This window comes from Anomalospiza imberbis, chromosome 2 (assembly GCF_031753505.1).
Source record: "Anomalospiza imberbis isolate Cuckoo-Finch-1a 21T00152 chromosome 2, ASM3175350v1, whole genome shotgun sequence".
Lineage (NCBI taxonomy): Eukaryota > Metazoa > Chordata > Aves > Passeriformes > Viduidae > Anomalospiza > Anomalospiza imberbis.
The window spans coordinates 79,647,121-79,670,404 of record NC_089682.1 but is presented as its reverse complement, the minus strand read 5'-3'; the positions used below and the strand labels follow the sequence as shown (position 1 = coordinate 79,670,404).

At 40.7% G+C, this 23,284-nt stretch overlaps 1 protein-coding gene across 2 annotated transcripts in view; it reads left to right on the top strand.

Moving 5' to 3' along the window:
- Positions 1-23,284, top strand: part of STARD13 (StAR related lipid transfer domain containing 13) — a 303,442-nt gene that overhangs the window by 17,324 nt on the left and 262,834 nt on the right. Inside the window, exon 1 of one of the 2 annotated variants that reach the window (XM_068181984.1) lies at positions 13,097-13,113. The exons of the other annotated variant lie outside the window; for it this stretch is intronic. The gene's annotated coding sequence lies outside the window, so the exon portion shown is untranslated. Of the gene's footprint in view, positions 1-13,096; positions 13,114-23,284 lie in introns of those variants that run through there. 2 annotated transcript variants of the gene reach the window in all.

The window sequence follows — 23,284 nt, the reverse complement described above, 5'->3', positions numbered from 1 at the left end:
GGAAAATGGAGTGTGTTGAGGCAGGGCATGGGGTTAATAAAGACTGCAAAGGAGGTGACACTAAGAAATGCAAAGCAAAGCAGTCATGGGCAGTGCTGTATGATGTGGGTTGGCTCAACTAAATGGAAATGAGTATCCATTATTTTTTATAATCCAGGCAAAAATAATCAGAGTTACAGATAAACTAGCTCGAGTGTGAGTACAAGCTCTGCTGCATGCTCCTCCATGATAATGGGATAAGTTACAGATGTAAAGAATTTTTTTCTGCAGAATGTGAATTAGCTGGCATAGCTGAGTATGCTAAGATTTTAATACATACCCTGGTTTTCTAGTGGACTTCTCAGAGAATGAGTAAAGGATCTGAAAGATCAATGAAAAAAAAAGGCTGAAATAGCAACAAAGAAGCACATTAATAATTTTGTGCATGAGGGACTCTCCTGTGGTTTTTTTGCAAGCATCCCTAACACTGTTTTTTGCTCCTCTGACCCTTTTTTACCACTTTGTAAATTTATAGAGGTACAGATATCCCAACTGCCTAATGCCTGAGAAGGAGCAAAGGAAATAAGCATCCCTGTGCTGCCAAAAAGCATAAGAACATGAGTAATGGGAAAACTAGTTTTATGTGACAACTGGTGGGGATTTAGCTTGAAAAAAGGAATACTCAGTCTGAAAACTTACACCTTGAAATTGGTTGTAATTGGAAGCCACTACGGTAGAGCAAATTGGAAACCTTTTAAATAGCAGCTAAAATATTTTTTTTTGTAACTGAGATCTGCGTATTAGCTTCAGTCTGCGAGTAAATATTTTGAGTCAAGAATTTTTTGATAGAAATCTATAATTACTTTTGCAATATTGCTGGTATCCATCTACTTAGCAAAGACTCTGACTTTATTAGCTATTCAATCATCTGAAATACTCTATTACCAAATGTTTAGGGAGAACAATGTCTCTGTCAGATTCTGCAGCTGTTGGGCTGTGTGTTTAATAACCTGTTATATTTCAAACCCCATAGAAATTAGTCACTGAAACTTCTTTTCTTTTAATCGACCCCCAGGTTAAAGATATGGTCAAACTAAATCCTTATTGAAGCTAGCTTCACAAAATTTTTGTCCTCATCTAAGATTTTGATTGCCTCAAATTCTCTGTCAGCAATCTGTGTTCCTCAAAAATGTTCAAAAAAATTGTTGATTTAAGGTCATGTCCTTGTGTGTGTGACAGTTTAGGGAGACTCTGCCCCAATCTCAGCAGGAACAGGGATGAGGAACTCCTCGTGCTGTGCTTCCTGAGCTGTGACACCCACCCTTAATCTGGCCAGCAATCCTATCTGATGATAAACCTCCAAACTGCCAAGAAAATGATGGACATAAGGCCACACCTGCTAGTGAGGATGCAGCCCTGGTGTAAGTGGGAGTGATTAACTCCCTGTCCCTCTCCTCCTTTTTCCATGAGGTTGTCTGCTTGAGGCAGCCTCAAGAAGTCTTTCTGTGACCTGGGGGAGTATTATTCTCTGTGCTCTGGCCAGCTCCATGTCTTTTCTCCAAGATACACTATGGGAAAGTCTCTGGAAATTTATCAGGGCTTAGAAAGCTTGCTAAAATGTTAGTGACCATGTACCTGGTTCTCCTGGTAGAGTGGCACCCATTTGTAAATCCCACATCTTTTCTGCATGAGGTGTCTGTGGCTGAGTTAGTTGAGGGGGCCAGCCTTTGCCAGCTAAGTTATTCATCCAACAGCTTCACTGTCTACAGCTTGTAAAGCCAAGATAGACAAGAAAAGACATTTTCTTGGAGGCTTCGAGGAGCCCAAGCCTTGTAGGCCATTGCAGTAAAGAAAGAGAAACACTGGGATCCACAAAAGGGAGAGCAACTCATGGTAGTCGTCATTTAAAATATCAGTTTATACAGTTGAGGAATGAAATTACCTAGTATCTAGTTTGTTCCTCTGACATTGTCTCCTTTGCATTCCTTTGCTATGAGTTCAGTCTGCATCATCTCCCCCACAACATATCATCACCCTCCATTGCTGGTCCCAGATGAAGCCAGCTGAAAGGCACAGAACACAAGTGAAACAAACTGGGAACTAAGACTGCTTAGTGAGTTTCTCAAGCATTAGGACTCCAGGGACAAGAGACTTGGCTTACAGTTGGTTAGGGAAGGTTCTGCAGCTGCCCGGAGGTGGGAAAACAAAATAGTGTCATTATTTTTACTTTGTTAATGAGACGTCAGGGTGGGTCTCTACAGCTGGAAAGACAAAGGGTAAATGGAAGTCAGGCCTATTACACACATTCAACAGATGTCTCCTAGCCTTCCTGGAGATGATGGTAATGAGAGCAAATAGTTCCTAGCCCAGCCCATAGTGAAGGCTTTCTATGGTAGGAGGACTTTGCAGCACAGTGACTGGACAGACAGATGACTTCACAGCCCCACTTTGCTCAAAACTCACTCAAGGGTTGGGGAGATAAGATGACAACAACAAAAAAACACCCCCAAAACAACAAACAAACAAACAAACAAACCCCAACAGGTAGAAGTAGAAATAAAAAGTAGAAAGAATGAAAGTGCACATTCACTTAACCATGGTCAGATGAGCATGAGTTGCAGGGTACTAAAGAAGTAGGTTTTGAAGATGTTATTTTGAAGATTGTTACTATGTTAGTTATCTTAAAAGTTAAAATTTAACAGTATTTAAATATTTAAATTATATAAATAATATAAATATATAAAAGGTTTGTTTAAAGTTCACTATGTTAACTTTAAATATAAGGAAAAGGAAACCAGAGACGCAGGTGTTAGTCTGGAAGTTGAATCTGCTGCTGTTAACTGGGATAAGTAAAGAATAGCCAGTCTCATAACTGTAAGTTTTGATAGAAAAGATGAGCTCAGAGCAGGGAGACCACAAGTTTGTGTCCATGAGGAGGATAAGAGAGGATGGCAATTTGATCTCCTGAAACCAGGATGCAAAGAGCTGTGTCTTGTATGGATTTAAACGAGGTTGTTCAGAAGGTGCCTGAATTTTACAATGAGAATGGAGTGCTGGCCTAACATTGCCAGGATCTGATCTTCACAGAGCAAGATAAAAGCTTCGGAAGCCAGAGAAGAGCATCCTTGTGGTGGTGCTTCATAGGCTGTTGCATTGTCACAGCAGTAAAATGAAGGACAAGAATGTCCAAGCAATGTTTTAGTGGCAGTGCCTCAAATGCTAAGCAAGTCAGTAGCCCATTTACATCATCCTGAAGTGCAGTCCAAATTATTGTAATTACTTTTTTTATGAAAACGAATGTGCTTTTTTCCTTCAGGTAGTGTCCAGCTTTCCCAAGTCTGGTTCCTGTACATTCTCAAAGCTTTTGCTTTCTGACTGGACTTCCAATTTCTTGAACGCTTTTTCTCCTTTTCTTGCTCTGGATCACTTTCTGTGCTGGTCTCTCTCAGTGCCTAATTCATGTGTTATCATATTGACTATGGCATATTCTCTGATTTCAAGTTCTTCTTTAAAGCACTTTACTTCTGGGTAGCTCTCCAGGGAAAATTGTCTCATGTACTGTTGTCTGTTTCATTCATCCCAAACCATATCCTTGCTCAGGTTCAAGCACATCTGTTTCACATCTCTTTATTTGATGTCACTTCTCAGCCCTTCCTGCTTTTCTCCTTCCTGCTTCATTGTTTTAATTCTCTGTGTTCATCCGATTTACTGTGTCATCTGTGCTAAAGCTATTTGGCCCAATTCTCATCCTAATTATGGAAATTTACTCCACAAAGATGGAGTGAGAGCAGTTGTTCTAGTGTTGCCGATACACCAGAACCTGAATCTGGGATTGATTGCTTTCTTGCAATAGCATGCGTGATTTTGGCAATATTGAATAATGAACCTGCTTTCATTTAGAGTATTCAATACCAAATGTAAAATTTAATGACGATAAATTCTGGGGGAAAAAACCCCATTGTATTGTAACTGTCTGTCTACAAACAATGTCATCTGGCAAACAGGAGTCATTAGAGAAGTTCCTTACAATGCAGTCATAACTGGGAACAAGATGGATTTTTCCTGATTGTGTAAGCCATTAAACCAATGTGACAGACCGCGTAGCCTTCAGCCTACAGCAGGGAAGACTCTAAAGACTACATTTATTTTGAAACACTTAAAAATATTTTGAAAGTTCTAATCTCAGGAGTAAGGAGGAATACTGGGAATTGTTGTCTGGAAGTTCTGAAGCTACAGGAAGGAATAGCATAAATCTTTCAATTCATCAAGGACAAAATATTTTTCCATAAATACGCCTTGACTCTCCCCTCATGCTTCTTTTTCACCTGTTATTCAGCTCATTGAAGCTACATTTTCTCCAAGCATCACACTTTGGCTGAAAATACAGCATGGCTTCTTGCCAGATAAAATGGCTTAAAGATATTTCTATGCTTATTTGATTTGCTGTGAATGGACAGAACCACTGGATTTTTCACCCTCATCTCCTCACATTCCTGCATCAAATCTTTCCTGTCATGCTCTGGGTCTCGCAAACTCCTTGCCTCTACAGGTTAGGGGACACTGAAAAAATGTGTAACCCTAGAGAGTGATGACAGCTTTTGCAAAGCATGTTGTTGACTTGTACATATTCAAGCATGGGATGGGATCTCTCAGGGAATTTAGCCATGGGTCCAGAGGCTGCCTGACAAAGCAGTTTCCTGGCCAATGATTCTTGTGTATGTCTGAGCTGACTCACAGGTGAGAGGGAGAGTCTCCAGAACTATCAAAATCCCCTGCATGACATACCCACATAGCTTTCCTTTATGGGACAGATGGAAAAAAAAGACAGGAGACACGAGTGTCTCTAGGCATCACTAAAAGGACAAAGGAATGGTTTTGCTGAAGCCTGGTTGCCAGCTTGGTGCTCTCACAGCAGCCTGAGGATGGGAAGCACCCATCAACTGTGTATGCACGTTTTCATGCAGCTGCACCTCGGTGAGTGCCTGTGATGTGTGGCTCAGTCCTTTTCCTGGCCATGTCACTGTCAGGAGGTGACGTGGATAAAGGAAATCAGCTCTGAATTGACATGGATATAAGACTGACATATACTAGAAATATTCCAAAGCCATGCAGCACTTCCTCTTTACTTCTTCTTGCCCTTCATGGTCTCCCTGACCCTTGTCACATGTCTGTGAGCTGCTGACACTTCATCCCTGAGTTATGACAGGAGTTATGGATTTGTGCAGTCCTGTTTTATGATGATGATTTATCATTTGTATTAAAGTCATGACTAGAGGCCTCAAGCAAGATCAGGGCTTCACAGTGCAAGTCACGGAAAAAACATGTATTCGGAGATGGTCCTGCTCTGAAAAGATCACAAACAAAAGGTGGGAGGATGAACAGAATCTTGGAGATGTGAAATGCAATACCCAGTGTAACCTGAGGAAGAGCACCAGGGCAGGGAGCAGCAGTGTTCCTGTCCCCTGGCTCCTGCCTGCCCATGTCCACATGCTGCCATCTGCTACTCCACCCCATGTCCTCCTCTCCAGGGGCTGTGAAGGGGCTGGCACCTTCCTGCCTCACCACAACTCTGCCCAGGGCACACATCCCTGCCTCCCCCACTGGGTGCTGCAGTTGCATTGCTCCCATGTTAACCCAGCTCCCATGTTAATCCAGCATCCCTGTGTTTGCCACTTAATCGCATCCCCAAGTGCCAAATCTACCGTTTTTTTTGCAGCCTTACAGGGATGGTGATTCCACCACTTCCCTGGGCAGCCTGTTCCAGTGCTCGACCATCCTTTCAGTGACGATTTCTTTCCTCATATCCAATCTGAATCTCCCCTGGTGCAATTTGAGGCCATTTCCTCACATCCTGTCACTTGTTACCCTGGGAGAAGAGAGCGTTTTCACCACTGAGCTGATAACTGTCGCTACCAGGAGTTTTTGGTTGTCACCTCCAAAGTGAGACCAGATGGCTTCATCTCTCTTCAGACCAAAATAAAAAAGGTAACTTAAAATGATTGCAATCTTATGTATAGAGATCTAAGATATCTTGCACTGTTAGTGCAAGACTAACAGTGTACTAAACTGAAAGCACAGAGCCATACTCTTTGACAGCTACATCCTATCCCCACTTATGAGGCTTAGACCTCACTTTTGGCTCTACCCAAACACTGCCCTTGCTTTGCCTCTGCAGTGCTTAGGGGATAATTGAAGGGTAACATTTTTCCACCTTTTGTAATTGTTGTTGCACTTGCCATTATGACCAGAGCTGTTCTCTGCATATAAAAATGCAGTTCACAGAGCTTAACCTCAAAGATGGGTGTGTGGACAAGCATCAGCCCTGAGTTTATATTAATAATATATTGAACAATGCTTTGAAAATGTTGTAGACCTAACATTCCTGTAAGTGAAAAACTATATAGAGAAGAAAAATGGGATGCAGGCTTGGTCTGAAGATTTTCAAAGAGGAAGCCAGACTGTACTTACAAAAAACTTGGTTATGCCCTTTAGGAAAACAAGGAAGTAAAACCACTGAGAGGTGCTCTGTCTCATACTGCTCATAGAAGCACCAGTGCAGTAGTCAAGAGTAGGCACACTGAAATGGCATTTAGGGTGACAAGTAGGTAGTAAATTAAGGGGCTCTAGTGGGCTTGCAGTGAGGGCTTACAGGAGACTCTGATGCTGGCTAGACTCCAAAGCCTGCTAGAAACAGCAGAAGTTGCTGCTCTCAAAGAACCTGGAAATTGTGTCTTGTGTCTAAGCTCAATGGAAACATTATCACACTGGCAACACCACTGCCAAAGTTACGTGGAGGGCAACCTGTCTTTCATTGAGCTTTTGGAATGAGGAGCTTGACAGAGAATGGCACAACTTGTAGCTCCAGGCAGATAGTCTGTCTTGCAACATCTGAGCCAACTTTTGGAGCTTTCATGACAGAAAGTGCTCACTCCAGCCAATATATCCTCCATCCACTTAATAATAACCCTGTGACTGTGGCAGGTGGCACCAGGCAGACATTTTCTACCTACCCAAATAATCTTCACCATAGCTTGAGTGCACAGCAAAGACCTGCATCACAAATACATCAAGGAGTGTTTGCAAGACATAGGAATTCCTCTTTTACTCTCAGAACCAGAGAGGGTCCAGCCTTCCTAGCCCACCTGCATCTTTCCCAGGTGTCCTCCACAATTTGCTCTGTGTGTCTAATTCCTTTCTTCGTAACACATTTCAGCCTATGTTGATTATACCTTCATTACATAGTCACCATATAATGCCACAAGGAGTGGAAACTTCCCCCACAAATATATTTATAAGGAGATTTTTTTTACCACTTAAACCTTTTGCATGGATGCAAATAACATTACAGTAAGAAATCTGTGATCTCATCCCTAGCAGGACCTTTGCTGCTGTTTAATTCACCTCCATCCTTTTTGAAAAAAAAAATATTTTCCTCTTTCTTTTTAATTTAATTTTTATAATTTTTATTCTTTCTATAAAATAGACACAGAAGTGGTGCTGGCCTTCCTCACAGTCAGTCCAACTATCACCCTTGTGCCTCAGCACAGATGTCACACGTGTCATGCACTGCTTTATACATTGACCAAGAAATAGCCTCAGCCCAAAATGAGCCATCAAACAAATGCACTTTTCAGCCATTTTTATGCTTTGTCTATATGAAACAGCTATTGACAATCCAGCAACTCAGGCTGATATTCCTTTCCTTTTGTTGTCAGAGATATGAGGCTGATCTGAGCTTCTTTAAGGGTGAGATGCAGAACAAGTAGAACACACAATTTTATGGCACCAGTCTTTGCTACTTCCACTTCTCAGTGAAAAAAATCTAGTTCTGATGTGGCATGTGGTCTGTAAAGCAACTTGTCATCATGTTCCTTCAGGAAATGTGGCAGAGCTGAGCTGCCAGCGGGGCTCCCCTTCAGTGTCTGAAGCTCAGACACCCAGTCTGCCGCGAGAACTCCCTCCTGAAAATGCACAGCTAATACAACACCAGCACAAAGAGGTTTGGAGGTCAAATCATGGCAATTTATTTTTCTGGAGACACACCCATAAAAAGCCTGGGTGCTGCACTTCTCTTAGGCTGTTGGTATTTACCTCAGCCTAAGGCTACAGCGTCAGCCAGCGGTGTCTTGCAGGCTGCATCACAGCTCGTTCGCAGACTGCAGTGGCACTGTAGGAATAAACATTACACCTGTGAGGTGGAGGTGTGTTATTAAAGCCATAAAGATAACAACATTGCTCCTAAGTGGAGACATTTAGTTCAGTGTCTATTACTGTTAAATGGCAAAATTACAGTTGTAACAATATGGGAATGTAAATGAAATTGTGTTTGACATCGTGGAATCATTAAAATCCATATAAATTTTGCTCACTCAAATTAAACACAAGCGACTACTGCTTGACACCTGAAGCATTAGCATAATATTCATGCCATATGGCTGGTATTTTCTGTTTCTTATATGTCACTCTTCATTCCTGTCAGCTGCTCATGAGAACTTGCCAGATAATATCTACACCATTGCCAAAAACGTCTGACATCTGGTGTGGTACTGGTTAAACACTCTGTAATGTTTCAAACTTTAGTGTTCCCATCTATGCACTAGAGAGCTGGTTCTTGGAGCAGATGTTTAAGCTTTGTTTTTAAATTAACTTGAGTCTGCTTTTGAGTCTGCTTTTGTGTCAGTGGTGTGTTTCTATGCTCCATCATGCTGCCGCCTTCTGTGAGATGAATGTGCTCAGCAGCATCCAACCTTAAAATACATCAGCTGTCATGATAAACTCTGTGTTCAAAATGCAGCTCAGACCACCTATTAGCAGAGTTTGTGATGTCTTCCATTTCCCTCTGTCCATGTGATCCTCCTTGCAGCACAGAGACGTGCATCTGCTCGATGCCCTAAATGCCACTGGCTGCTTGGGGCCCTTCTCTGATTCAGAAATTGGCACAGAGGTTCCTAATGCCCAAATGAGACTCCCAAGGGATCCAAACCACAAAGTGGGCTTAAGGCCCCAGCACGGCGTGGGCATGGTTTAGAGCTATGTCTGCCCCAGCTAGGGATTGGACGGCAGAGTCTGTACTGGCATCCAGGCTTGCACCTGAAGTGGTCCCTAACACCACCCTCAGCTTATAGGATTTGAGGCCACTGAGTGGATGACTGAGAACAGGAGACACACTTTTGCCTTTGTAAATATCCCTTAAAACAGTCCTAATGACTAAACCAGGAATCCTCTAATGTCTTCTGCATGGAAATAGTGTGAAATCTGCTCCTGCTGAAATCCATGTAGATAGATGCTTTACATATTAAGATTTATGATGAGCCAGGCACATGAATGCTGTTGAATTAAACAAACATCCAATTTCATAAACAATCTGGTTTTGTGGCTAGGACATGCACTTCCCTTGGGGCTGTAAGCTTAAAAGTCTGATTTACACCTCTGGAAAAGAGGATTCCTTGCTTTTTTTCTTTGCTTTTCTTTTCCTGGAGACAAGGAGTTATCTTACCTTTTGCTCCTTCAGGTTCTCTTTCAATTGAAGGCACTTCCCAGTTAAAACACTGGGTTGAATTTTGAGACACTGTGATAGAGAGCATTTATTGAGAGGTGCTAGGACATTCTTAAGTCCCCAGATGGCTTTGTATGGACAAAAATGGAGAAAAAAGAGTGCTGGAGAGATGTGACCTCTGCCCCACCAGAACTGGACAGTTTTACCCTGCTGGGCTGCTTTACCTCAAATAGACAATGACCTGAGGCATGTCTTTTTTACATGGAGGCATTTTAATTTGGGCTACCCTTAGACACAGGCCATCCTTTCTGAGCCACGACTTCCCTGTTCTGGCTGCCATACAGGCACACAACAGAAAAGTGGCAGCTGAGTGAATAAGCTTCCCATCTAACACAAGGCAATAAACAGAGGTATGAAGAGGCAGAGAGTGTGGGTAAATGTGTAAGTTCATGCTATAGGCAGCGCTCTTAGCATGCCACCACCAGCATCAGTGATTTTTGCCATACACTCATTTTTGCCACGTGGGATGCACAAACACTGGATATTCAGGCTATGGCTCATGCCTCTCATTTTTCTCTTCCTGCATGTGCAGACCTGCTCAAATGGAAGAAGGGCTGGCAGAAGACTTCTGCACTACATACACCAAAAAGTAGATTTGCACAATTTTTATTCTTCACAGACATTTCTGCTGCTATAATGTAGCCCTGGAAATTATCCATCTTGGATAATGGATGGAATTAGATTAGAAACAAGACAAGATGCAATGATTCACTGAGGATGACTTGGATAAACTGGTAAAATAGGGTCTGCAGCTGGGCCTGTCAGCATCTGGTTTGTGTGCACACAGAGGAATCACAGAGGATTTTATCCTTGGCATTAGCTGTAATAGGATAAACATATTTTCTGTTTATTGTAATACAGTCTTTTACCCACATTAAAAATCATTACTGAGACATTCTCTATCACATAACAGCTGGTATCACTTACTCCAATAAGGTGTTATCCGTGTCAAGTCCCTAAGTTGAAAAAACTATGATAAAAACGAAAATTCATCTTTGAGGAATAAAGACATTACCTTAGGCCAGAGAACTGCACCAGGCTGCTCCTCAGGTCTTTTCAGTACTCTGGGATCCAGGGCAGGAGCAAATGTCAGCCTACTCATTTCTTCGTGCAGGTTCAGCTCTTTTCCTAAGGAAAAGCTTTTCCTCACACCAAAGTTTGCAAGCTCATTCCTGAAGTAGATAACTGTTTGGGACACTCTTAATTCATTCAGGTGCTTGCTGTATCCCTTAAAATGATTTTCTACTTCTTTAAGCATTTGGACACTGCTGGAAGTCAGGCCATCAAGACCATGCAAAAGGCATTAGAGAGCTGAGAACAGGGATGCTGTTGGGAGGACACTGCCCTGCTTTTCCTCTCACACCTACTTACTTGTGAATGTGCTCATTGACATGTCAAAGGTTTGAATTCAGAGGTAGGGAGCAAAAGTGAAAAACTTCTGCTAATGGACATTCATGCTGGATTTTTAAATTTTTCGTCCATAGAATCTGTAAATATTTCATTTTACACACAGTAATTGACACTAAAGATTTGGCACAATTCTGAACTCCTGAAACTAAAGATGTTGGTTATCAAACAATGATGTTCTGCTGCAAAAAGATGACTAAAAAGAATGACATAAGTAGATGTTCCTGGAAGCAAAACACATAGTACAGTGCAGTTCATTACTTAGTAATGTAGCACACAAATGTGATTGTAATCCATCATTTTTACCATCGCCTTGAACATTGTTATAGCCAACTTGTAGGGTCATCCAAGTACCTCTATGACCTAGGCAGTAAGTTCTTTTCAGCTCAGGCCATTGCAAATCCATCATTTGCAGTGTTCCATTTATGTTCTTTAGTTTATGAATGTGAATTATTTCATGGAAATCATTTCAGTGCAAAGGCAATCAGGTGATGCTTGTGACTGAGTCTCAGCCAGCAGGTTGGGAAATCGGTTTTGCATTTTTTTGCTGTTGATAAATTTAGCTATGTGACTCTTTTTTAATTACTCTTTTACATCTCTGTATTGATATAAGATACATTAACACAAATGTTAATTTCTGTTAAACTCAACCCCTGCCCTGTATATCCTTCCTACGTGTACTTAAAGCATTTGATTTGTCCTATTTTCTTCAGCAGCCTAATCAGGTTCATATTCAGGAGCATGTAATATTTACAGGGTAAGGCTTTCATTCCTTGCAAGACTGCCAAATAAAGGCTATGCTGAGCATGGTGGTTGCAACACAAAGCTGCTAAATATTTCTGTTATGTGCTGCTCGGGGCACCAAAGCGGTGTGGATGGACCCCCTGCCAGCACCCCACATATCCCTGCAGAGGCGGCCCCACAGGTCTGAGGTTAGATGGCACTGGATGCCCAGGGTGCAAAACCAACCACATGTATTTAAATTCAACTTAGCCTGTAAAGTGAAGTACAGAGAAAGAAAAATAGTTTTAAAAATATGCTTTTATTTCTGATTTTATTCCTTTCCCTCTATGTTATTTTACTACAGCATGTCAATGCCTTCTGCTGACATGGGAATCAGTAGAAGTAGCCAAGATTTTGTGCACTGTAGAGGTGGCACTGTGCTCTGGTTTAGGGAATCAACCTTCTTTTCACTGGGAGTATTTCTAAGACCTGATTTAGAGAGGCTGAAAGGCTGAAATAGTTGTCTGTATCGAGCCTAATTTTTATCATGGACTTCATCAAAACTTTTGTTGAGATATTTTAGTGTTTCATTTCTCAGAACTCCTCATGAGACTGGCATACTTCCTCCACAATGTCAGAAGCAACAATTTAAAAGAAAGTCAGTCAAAACAACACAAATAATTCACATTTAAGAAAATTCAGGGTTTTTTCCTCAATACTTCTTTAAGAACTATTTTGCTGAATTTTAATGCAGGAAAACTGCTGTTGTCTATTTAAATTTCTTAACTAACATTTAAGGTTTTCACTTGGCTGACACTTCTCGGCCTTGCATTAATCTTGTGATTGTTTCACAAGAGACCCAGGGAACACCCACTGATAACAATGTCAAACATTCAATGTATTTACTGAACGTTTCCACTTGCTTGATCATTAAGGCATGCCTTGGGTATGAGGTCACCAATGTTGTGTAAGTGTAGAATTTATGGGGTGATTTGAACTATAGGGGAGTCCTGACATGTTTTTGGCAAATACTGTCAGATACCATGGACTGATGCCACTCAGAATTGTAGCTCTGGGATATGATCAGGTTCTAGCATGAACATTTTGCATTAAAATTCAAATCTTCTGATTGCAGAGAAGTTGGGAAAAAGGTTATTTGAACAGACCATACATACACAGGAGAAACATTTTGCTAGAACACATTTTCTTGTCTGTTAAAACAGATTAATTAAACATTAAATCTTTTAACAAACAAAAATGAAAATGTAGTTTTAGAAAATCAGAGGATAAAGATTTACATCAATGCAGCATGCAATTGTGCTCTCCTTTTTAATCCTTCATCTAAACTGGAGAGAGCAGCAAAGGACTAAGAAGGTGGCAGTGAGGCGGATTCAGCAGCAGCTTGGGCTGTAACCAAGTCTGGTCTTCCTAAACCAGGTTTGCCAAAGGTAGGAGCCTTGCAGTGCCTGTTCCTGCCCTGTTTAAAACTAATTTAAATAATGAAAAAAAAAAATCTTCTGTTGGGTATTAGCACCTTTTAGATATAGTGATGATCACTTTGGTTGCCTTAGTTTGCCAACTCTCTGTTCATACTGTTGTGAGAAAAACCTTCGGTTTGGAATACTTGTTTGAAACCAAACAGGAACAGGACCTGGACCTGCGCAGCTGCTGCCTTTATCACACACCTGCCGCCTGTCTTTTCTGACTCTGTTTTTCTTCCAGCCTCTTGTTTTGCATGTTTAAATTGCAAGCTCCTTCAGACAAGGTCCATTTCTCACCACAGATTTATAGAGTCTGTCATATGTGGTTGTGCTGCAAGAAAAACAACCATGAAGGCTGCAAAGGCAAAGCCTGCCACTCGTGGGGGATTTCAGCAGTTCTATTCCACTTTGTCTGAAACATGGAAATAAGGCCACTTCTGGTGTTGTGCACATTTTAATCCATTGCAAAGACATCAACCCTGTGACATTAGTCCCTCTAATTGGACTTTGTTTCATTATCTGAACTTTTTCCCTTAACATTTTAAAAATCAAAAAGTGTTGTTGGCTGGTCGCCAAGTATGAGAGACCACAAGTAAATGAACAGCATTTCAGCAGGTGTTCTAGAAAGAAATACTCTCCTGGTATTGAATTAGACTGTATTTCTTCATTCCACCTATAATGTAAAGGAAGGAGATGCAATAAAAACCACAGAAAGTAGAATAAAAGGTAGAAGGAAAGAGAGATTCTAGGAGTTCGAGTACATATTTGAAAGATAAAGACTAAACAAGACTAGCTGCTCTGTGGACAGGGATTTTCATAAAGGGGGCAGGGCTGAGACACAAAATACTAGATTTGACATATATTTTATAGGGATCCTTAGCAGAAATATTTTGTAAGGATTCTTAGTGCAATATGCACAGGATGATGTTAAGGAACAATCCTGCTTTTGATATGCAACATTCATGGAGCTCCCCAGTTTTTGGAAATGTGCTGTCTAGCCCTAGGAGTTCACTTCTCACAGGAAAGGCTTTTGCATAACGTTTCAGAAATTCCTGACCTTCCCTCTAGAAGATTTTCAGTATTGCTTTTTAGAAATTCCATTTTTTATTGAACCCATTTACCTGGGGTAAATGGGCAAATACTATCATCTATTTTCCTATCCTTATTTTTATTTAATCTTTTGTATTAACTGTTGGAATAAGAACTATCCTACAACATAGAAAGGACAGTCCCATCTTCCATGGAAAACAAAATACAAAGTCTTCTGATAAATAGTGCAAAAATTGCTTTGCTTTTTAGGCAGGCAGCATTCTCCAGCTGAAAGACTGAGATATTAAAGCAATGAGTGCATTAGTGTAGTGAAGCTGACATTATCAGGTGTTGTATATGAGAAATGTCATTTACGAGTTGTCACACAGCTGTTATTGAGAGACTATTCAGAGGAACACAGTTCATCATTGTGACTGTCACTGTGCTCGCTGCAATCATCGAACAACCGGGCATCGTTAAACAGAGCATTTCGTTCACTTTCAGGGCAAATTACACTTACGGTTTATTTATGTGATGGATTCGCTGCTTTCAGGCATCCTCTGTAAGTGCTTTATGATAGCTGTGGTGGCACAGACCTGCGACTCGAGGCCAGCCAAGTGGGATGGATGGATGGATGGATGGATGGATGGATGGATGGATGGATGGATGGATGGCAGCTGATCTGACTGGGGAGCAGATCCCCTGCACATCCACATTGTGTAGGGTGGGGAGGAGGAGGTTTTGGGTAAGGAGATGGGGGTGCTGACCCTTCAGGTCCAATCCCTCTCTCACTTGCCAGCAGTTTTGAAGGACAGGGTCAGGTGACTTTAGGCAGCATCCTCACCCTAATTCCAGATAGGATGGGAATGAAGGAGCTTCCATACCTGCTCCTACCTTTCTGCCCCACTTCAGACTGTGCAGCTGGGACTCCTACTGTCCTCTGTCTCTGCAGCATCTTATACACACTCAGGTGTCTCTCTGCAGCTGCACAACACTTGGAGCAAATTGCAATTCTTCTTTGGGCTTCCCCACAACCACAGCTATTTACACAGGTATTTAAAAGCACACCAAAGAATGAAAGTCAGCCCTAGATTTAGGATTTGAACAGACACTGCTGTCTGAATCCCTACTAACATTTTTAGGCCCAATACTGCATTCAGCCTACCAAGCCTTGATCCTCCAATCTCTCCACACACTGAACTTCCATTGACTTTAACCTGCCCAGCCATATCCTTTAAAGCCAATCTCCCCCAATTACTGCACCACGTGAAGCCCTGCTGGACCTCTAAATCTTTCAAGAGGTTTGTAATTTGGTGCATTCCCGAAGGAAAACTTGGAAGGGGTCCAAGGAACAAGGCTTATTTAGGAGGCAAGAGAATATATCTTCTTCAAGAAATAAATTTCTTCAAGAAATGGCTCCAAGACCTTAACATGTTGGGCCGTGAAAAAGGAGCAGGTGAGATAGGATTTAATTACAGTGTACAAGTACCTAAGGGTAGAACACAGAACTAGGTCTGAATCTCTAGCAAAAAGGTAAAATATGAGGTCATGGGCCGAAATTGGAGTGTATATGTCTTAGCAGAAGGCTTCTCTGTATATGTAATAATCTGGCAGACAAGGTAGTGGAAACTGGTGTTAGATGCAGGAACCAATTTATTACCACTGCAGTGTGACCAGGTGGCCCTGCTGATGGTTCCTGTCAGTTAAAAGTGGCTGTTCTGTATTTTCTGGTGTTTCAATATACTGTGCTATTTTGGGAGGCTTCTTCAAAACTGAGCTTCTGGAGATTAAAAACAGGCAATTTTTAAAGACTAATAGTAAGAAATATATAGGGTTTTTTCATTAAATGCTTTGATGTTTATGTATATAGTATAGTAGGTCTGACAAAATGGCATCACTCCCTCTAATGGGTCTGGTATTGCACAAGAACACAGTTAATACTGTGCAATTCTGATGAGCTTCTGGCAGGTAAAAAGGAACGTTTCTGTGACATCACAAATAGTAATGTGGTACTAACATTAATGGGAATTCCACCCTACTAATATTTATGTAGCAGGGGAAAAATAAGAGATCCAGTCTGGGAGCTGAGCACAGTATAGGAAGTATGACCTTAAGCTTCCTTTAAAAAAACTCAAAAAGGGTGTCTCTCCACTAACTTGCAATGGTTTGTGTTTAAATTTTTGAATCAGTTTGTGCAGGAAACAGCCCAGTTTCAGCTGGTGCCTCCAACTTTGAAAAATACCAGGATTTATGGATGCAGCAGGGACATTGTCTGCCCTTTTGCAAGCTGAGTGGCTTCATTTTCAGCCATTTCCAATCACTTAATCATCTACTAATGAAAAAGCTACTCAGAGAAAAGGTTAATGTGAGATTTAAGTTGGATTTATAGGTCATCAATAAGCAAGTTATTTTAGGCAGTCTACACCAGTGTTGCAAGTTTCCTAAACAATGTTCAGAGTTGATTTATTCACTCCACCAGAAGCATGAGAAAATAATGAGTAAGGCAGCACTTCTTTCTGCCAATATCACTATGTATGCTCTGCCCATTTATTTTTTTTAATGGCAAATGTCCTATTAACAAGTTTGATAGACTAATCACAACACTACAGCATCTGTAGATTAATTGTGGATGGGGTATGCCTAGGACCTCTGTATCCTTGAAAGGTCCCTTCAGAAGTTCTGAGACTTTGATTGCTTGCCCCAGCTTCTCAGAGGACTGTGCTGGTCCCCTCTAGAAATGGAGATGTGACAAGCTAAATCAAATGCTCCTAGGAGATCAGTTTTGGTGTCTCACGGTGGAATGTGTGGTTCTGGGCTGGAGAGTCCTCCTGGTGAGATTCAATTGGGCACCAAAGATAACCTGTCAATAGTAGTTGTCATCCTAAGCTCCTTCTGCTATCCCTGGAGAGAGACAAACTCTTCTAATATGCAGCTTATTTTCAGAAAAACAGAGAACACTGGTCACACAGACTGTGCCTAACAGGCCCTATTTCCAAGCCTGGATTATGGAGTAGCAGTTTTGTCTTCTCTGAGGCTTTTCGTGACACTTCTATTCCAAGACAACTTAAGTAAAACTGAAATTTTCATCTACCAGCCTCAGGTTTTTTCATCCAGTATCTGTGACTGAAATAATAATATTTAAAATTTTGTTATTAATGCTTCTCTCTCAATTTTGTAAATTTTCTAGAGCAGAGACTATTTTCTCTAGGGTTTGGACTGGTGAATAGGAGAAATCATAGATTAGACCTTGCAAGACAATTTAACATTTCAAAGTATATTTCACAGAAGATCAGGATGGGAACAACTTTGTTAATTCTTTCAAAGCAGGAATTCCTGAAATAATTCATATTAAAAAATACTTTCTTCTCAAATGAGTTTCTGTTATTTCAGAAAAGGCATTTTATTAATGCTGATAAAATGCCTCCCAGAATTACTTTTTAAAAAGAGGAACCAGAGTATTTGACCTATTAAAATGGTTTGGTTTTGGTTTGGTTCGGTTTGGTTTAGTTTGGTTTGCAATAGTTTTTCTCACAGTTCCATGAAAAGAATTTTTTAATAAATAAATAAATTTTGAATAGCTTTAATTTTTATTCCATCCCATCTCTCCACATATTTGCTCAGCCAAATCTTTTACCTATGCTAAAATCCATACTACTTCTAATTTTATTTTGCAGATCAAATTGATTAATTCCCTATGTGCACTCTTCAGTAAAATGAATAATGCAGCAGTGACACTTTTTACGAAAAGTTTGAGGGATTGCTATGGATTGTTTTGGATTGTTTTATGAAATGAGATATCTATAAAATCTAGTTCTATTATTCAACTTTAACAAAATGCAACTAGACAGTAGAGCCGTAAACACGCCAAACCAAGATTCTGTGAGCCTCAGCAGAAGACACACCTCAGCAATGTTTTGCTCTGATTCAGCCAGTCATTTGGAGCAAACCACCACATTTAATCCTTTGTTGTTGTTGTTGTTTTTGTTGCTCTTTGGTGTGGTATCATCTGAAGAACTGTCTTTAATAAGAGCTGAGTAGCTAACGGAGAAAAATAATATCTCTGACCAAGAGATTTCTCATGGAAGAAACTCTGGATTCAGTTATTATAGCAAACAGTTCTCTTTGAATTTTCAAAGTTTATTTCACTAAGGAAACTGTTTATGTTAAGGTAGCAAAAGAAGCTTGCTGAGGACATCTTTTGCCAAAAAAAGCTGCATCTCTCTGGGGAGCAGTTTTCCAGAATTTTTTTTTAAAGGGTAAACATACTGACAGACTGAATATTACTTCACAAGACACTCTGAGGCTAAAATTCAATCCTGTTTGTAGTAACACATTAAGTAAGATGAAGTGTAAAATATACTGGTTTTTCTCTTTAAATGTGATGTAATATTTAATTTCAGAAGTTTTAAGGTGCAAAATATTCTAGAAATTATGTACACAGCCTTTTATTCTTTTGCTTCCTCCATGGTCTTTCCTCCATAATTGTGATACTTATTTTGTTAAGTACTCTATGGAACTTTGGACAAGAGGCACTAACATAGAAAATGTCCTTGAATAGATGGAATTAGCTTCATTTGAATGAATGGGGTTTAATAAATTTCTGACTGAGAATAAACTATGTTTTACTCTTCAAAATAGATTGAAAATCCACTTAGAAGAAAGAATTATATTAAATACATAACAGCAAACTGTGGGGTTGCACTGACTTTACAAACAGATACTTAGGTGGCTGAAGTAGCTTGAGTGAGTTAAACTATCCAAATCTCACCTAAGTCAAAATGCACAAAGAAGCATAAGGCAGTAACTAGCTGAATGGTATTCACACAAGATCACTGAAAATATTTTCATCTATATTTTGAAATTATACTTTGCTTCCTGATTCCACCTGAATTTAGAATGGCAAACCCCCTGGAACCTCCTCATGTCTTTAGTACTGAAGTAATGGTTTTATGAATGCTTTTTAAAAATGCTTTTTAATGCTTTTAAAAAATTATCCCAAATGTGACTGTAAAATTAGCATTTTGTGATGTATCAGTATTTCTAAAGCTTTCAACCAGCCTCTAGGGGCTCGCTGGCCAACATTTGTGTTTATTTATGCCCATCACGATCTGGCTTCTGTATGGTCATTTGTGCTTTCCATAGTTCTTTGTGCTGTGCCATGTTCAGAGTTATAGGCTGTGTGTTCCTTGGGCAGGGACTCATTCCTGTGAATTTACTGCACTTCACACAATAAAGAACAGGTTCTTTATGTGGTGTCCTGGCTCTACCACAATATAAATAATTTTTTTTTTTATATTGGCACAACTCCTTTGAGCCAAAGGAGGAGTCACAAAAAGAAGCAGTGAAGAAGCAAACATTTCATCACTTTAAAATCATGTAGTGTGAAGCATGTCTTTCTGTAAGATGTTATCCGGAGAAAGCAAGAACAATATTTTGAGAATTCTACTGATTTTTTTTCAATCTAAATCAGCCTACTCTTAAATACATTCTGGATCTTTTAATGTATTGACATAGCAGCAAAAAAAAAAAAAAAAAAAAAAAAAAAAATCCTGCCTTAGGCCACATTTTTTAAGCCACAGATCCAACTACAGATATGATGCTTTTAGTAAATTGACAGGGGGAGCCGTAAGAGCGGTTTAGATTATTCATATTATTCCTCTGGGCAGAGTCTCAGCTCAGAGTTCTCTGAGTCAGCTTTGGTGTTCCCTTATTGGGAGACCGGACATTGTTAAAAAACACGATTTTGGGGCTAAAGCAACTCTCCTGTTATAAAAGCCCTCTGGCACTGACAAATGTTTGGCTCCCTTTAATAGGGAAGCTCCCTATGCATGCCTGCTAAACCCACTGTGGTGCTTCTGAGTCATCTTTGCATCAGATCTTAATTCCTGAACTTCTGCTTTAAGTACTTTAAGCACCAATTAACTCAGCTCCTACATGCCCTTGCTTTTGATCCCAGGTTCATCAGTGCCGCCTGTCCATTGGCTTCCATCCCGGTTTACATGTGAAAGCAGACCTTCTCCCTGACTGGCAGGGACGCTGGGGCCTGGGGAATGCAAAGACTTGGGGCCGGTGGCCCCCAGTGCTTTGGCCCAAGTGCCCCCACCCCACAGCAAGACCCGCCCAGTGACCTCTGCTGAGAGCAGCCCAGGCTGTGTGTGAGTAAAGCAGGACCTTCTTTCCTGGAAGCAGATCTGCTTAATGACATTCATGAACTCAGAAGAAATGATGCTCTAATGGTAGCAGCAGAAGAGGCCTCTCATTGCCCAGGAGCTGGAACATTTGCTTTCTAGACCCACTGTCTAAAACGCTGCTCATACTTTTCCTGAAAAGTTGCCCTGCCAGAGGATGTTGAAGCCTGGTGGCTGATGAAGGTTGAAGTCTGCAGGGTACAATCCTCCTACCAGCAACAAGCACTACACTGAAAGGGAGATGACATTTACAGGGCTAAACCTAGTGAGCAAAGAAATACTGGGGTCTTTAGCCTGTTGTGAGAAGAATCTCCCTGGAAAGGGAGAGTCCCAGGCCCTGCTCCTTGCTCCCACTTATCTATTTTTTGCAGTTTATTGGTGACTATGACTGAGGCTCATAATTTTGCTAAAATGGGCTGAGTTATGGCTCCACATGTAACTGTAAAGCCTGAGCTCCCCCATTACCTGACCAGTGCCAGATCACTTAAAGTGACATATAGCTAAAAAATATCAACCTTTACCCTAAATCTAAGGCATTTCCAACTTTCTGTGAAAGCAAGCCTTCGTCTCAATCCTGTGAGCCATCCCCAAACCCCTCTTTCTCTGTACTAAACAATTCTGTCCTTGGGTCCTTCCTTTAGACTTTTTGCTCGCTTTGCAAGTCAAGACAGAGACACCTAATAACAGATGCTGTTCATGTCCAGCAAGTTTACAAATCCATGATCCAGGAACATCCAGAGTCAAGCAGCTTGGCCTGCTGAAGGCAGCTGCACCTGAGCTGCCTCTTGCCTGGCTCTGGGCTGCCCTGAGAGCTGTTTCTAGAGGTGGTGGGAGGTTATGGGCCATGGGCAGCTCCCTCCTGCCTGCCCAACCAATGCTACACAGAGAGTCCTGGCCCTGCTTGCAAAGTATCTTTCACTGCAGAGCATCCATCAAGAGAAGGGAAGCATCAGGAGCACCAAGGTGTTTGACATAAATAGGACAAAGGAAACCTGAAAGGGTTCCTCTGCATCACTAGTGGTCAGTTTACCTGGGCTGTCCCAGCCAGTTTTTCAGGCTAGAGACAATTCTAAGCTCCTCTGCACTTCTTTGACAGTGGATTTGTCACATATCTTTTGGGAGAGGGGAAAAAATTGAAAGCATTTAATTTAGCCACTCTTTCTGGTGAAATGTAGAAGCACCTAGTGTTTTGAAATTCCTAAGTCTCATACCATCTGTTACAGCATGGGAGGCACTCAGCATTTCTGAATTCATAACAACACACAAACATGTGACTACTTATCTTCACTTGTGTACTCCTGTTTGTCATAAGCTCCTCAAATATGCATTAGTGAGGCACACCCCCATATGGAAAATGTTGTGCAAAATAAAGCTATCAAGTTTTCTTGAAACAAGTGGAAATGGATAATTCAAAAATCTTGAAATTAGTATATTTTTATTTCTTTAATTACCTATCAGAGTAAACTGAAATCTTGCCACACAAATGTTAGCTTGAGATAAAATGGTGTTTGATAAAGAGCATTTACACTGATTGTCATGACCATGTATGAACAGAGTACACATGCTTGAGGGAACCATCCTTGTTATCTTTTTAATACCCCTTAAAATAGTCTGGTTTCCAGTCTGGTAGGCATTTCTGCAGTAGCATTTTAACTGTCTCTGAAAAATTGCTTTCATATACACTATTTAACTGACACCATTACGTAAAAACTCTCCCAGAACAAACCCTGGAAGTTAGTTAGTCCCAGTATTTTATCTTGCTTGCACAGGTTGAGGTTCATAACTGAAAGAGTTATTTTGGACACACACAGTACTGGCAATGTAATCAGCCCGAAAATGCCAGTGAGTGGTGGACACTGCTGCTTTCCCATATATCCACATTGTATAATAGGGTGGGGTAAGGGGGCTTTGTAGCAGTAAACACATAGCAGGTAAACTCTGTGGCACTCTGCATCTTGCCCTGAGAAGAGGAAACTCAACAGTATTTCAGGTAGAAGCTCATAAAGGCCTTCTACTTGCCTATACCCTCACAGGTATGATGTTTATTTAGGGTACTTTCAAATATCTTTGGAATTGTTTATGCAAGTTAACATTTCTTTACTTAGCTGAAGGTCATCTATGACAAGAATTTACTAAAAATGTGATGTTGCCAGGTAGGTACTGCATCCAAATTAATGGGAAGCTAAACCTTTTGCAAAATTACACAATTAGATGCAAATAACTCACACAGAAGTGATGTTAATTACTTATCACAGCACACAGTCAAAGATTACCATGTCTTGTTTCTCCATTGCCTTTCCTGTATTGCCATGTCCTTGGCTGCCTGTCTTGTGTGCAGGGTGCAGCAGGAAATCCCAGGCTACAGAATGGTAGGGACAAGTCATTAAAATCCGTATGGTAATGTACATTTTCAGTGGGAGCAAGGTGAAGGTCTGTCAAGCAGTTGTCAGTCTGATATTTGTCAATCTCTCACTGCAATGGAAACTCCTAGGAATATAAAATCATGACAGCCTTCCCAATGATTTAAAGGGATGGCAGTAGTGCATTATAGCTAACACATGGGGACTCCATCCCAGGTTGTCTTATAAGCAGAGTCCTTGCCTGAGTATTTGCATATGTGCAAATATTCCATTAGCATATGAGACGTTATGTTTTAAGAATATCAATATGTTAAAATGCAATGGGAAAATGTTAATAAGTATGTTAAGCTGTGAATATAAGCGATTTTAGAGTGGTGTTACAATTTTCTCTGTATTTATACACAATCTGACACTGATCAAGGTAGTTAATTTTTGTCTGCTGGAGCAACGGAAATTTCAAATTATTACAAATCTTCAATTGTGCATTTATTTGTTATCATGCAGCCTCTTTATTGAGCTCAGAGTATGGTTGTTCCAGGGCTCACTGAAGCCTTGAGGACA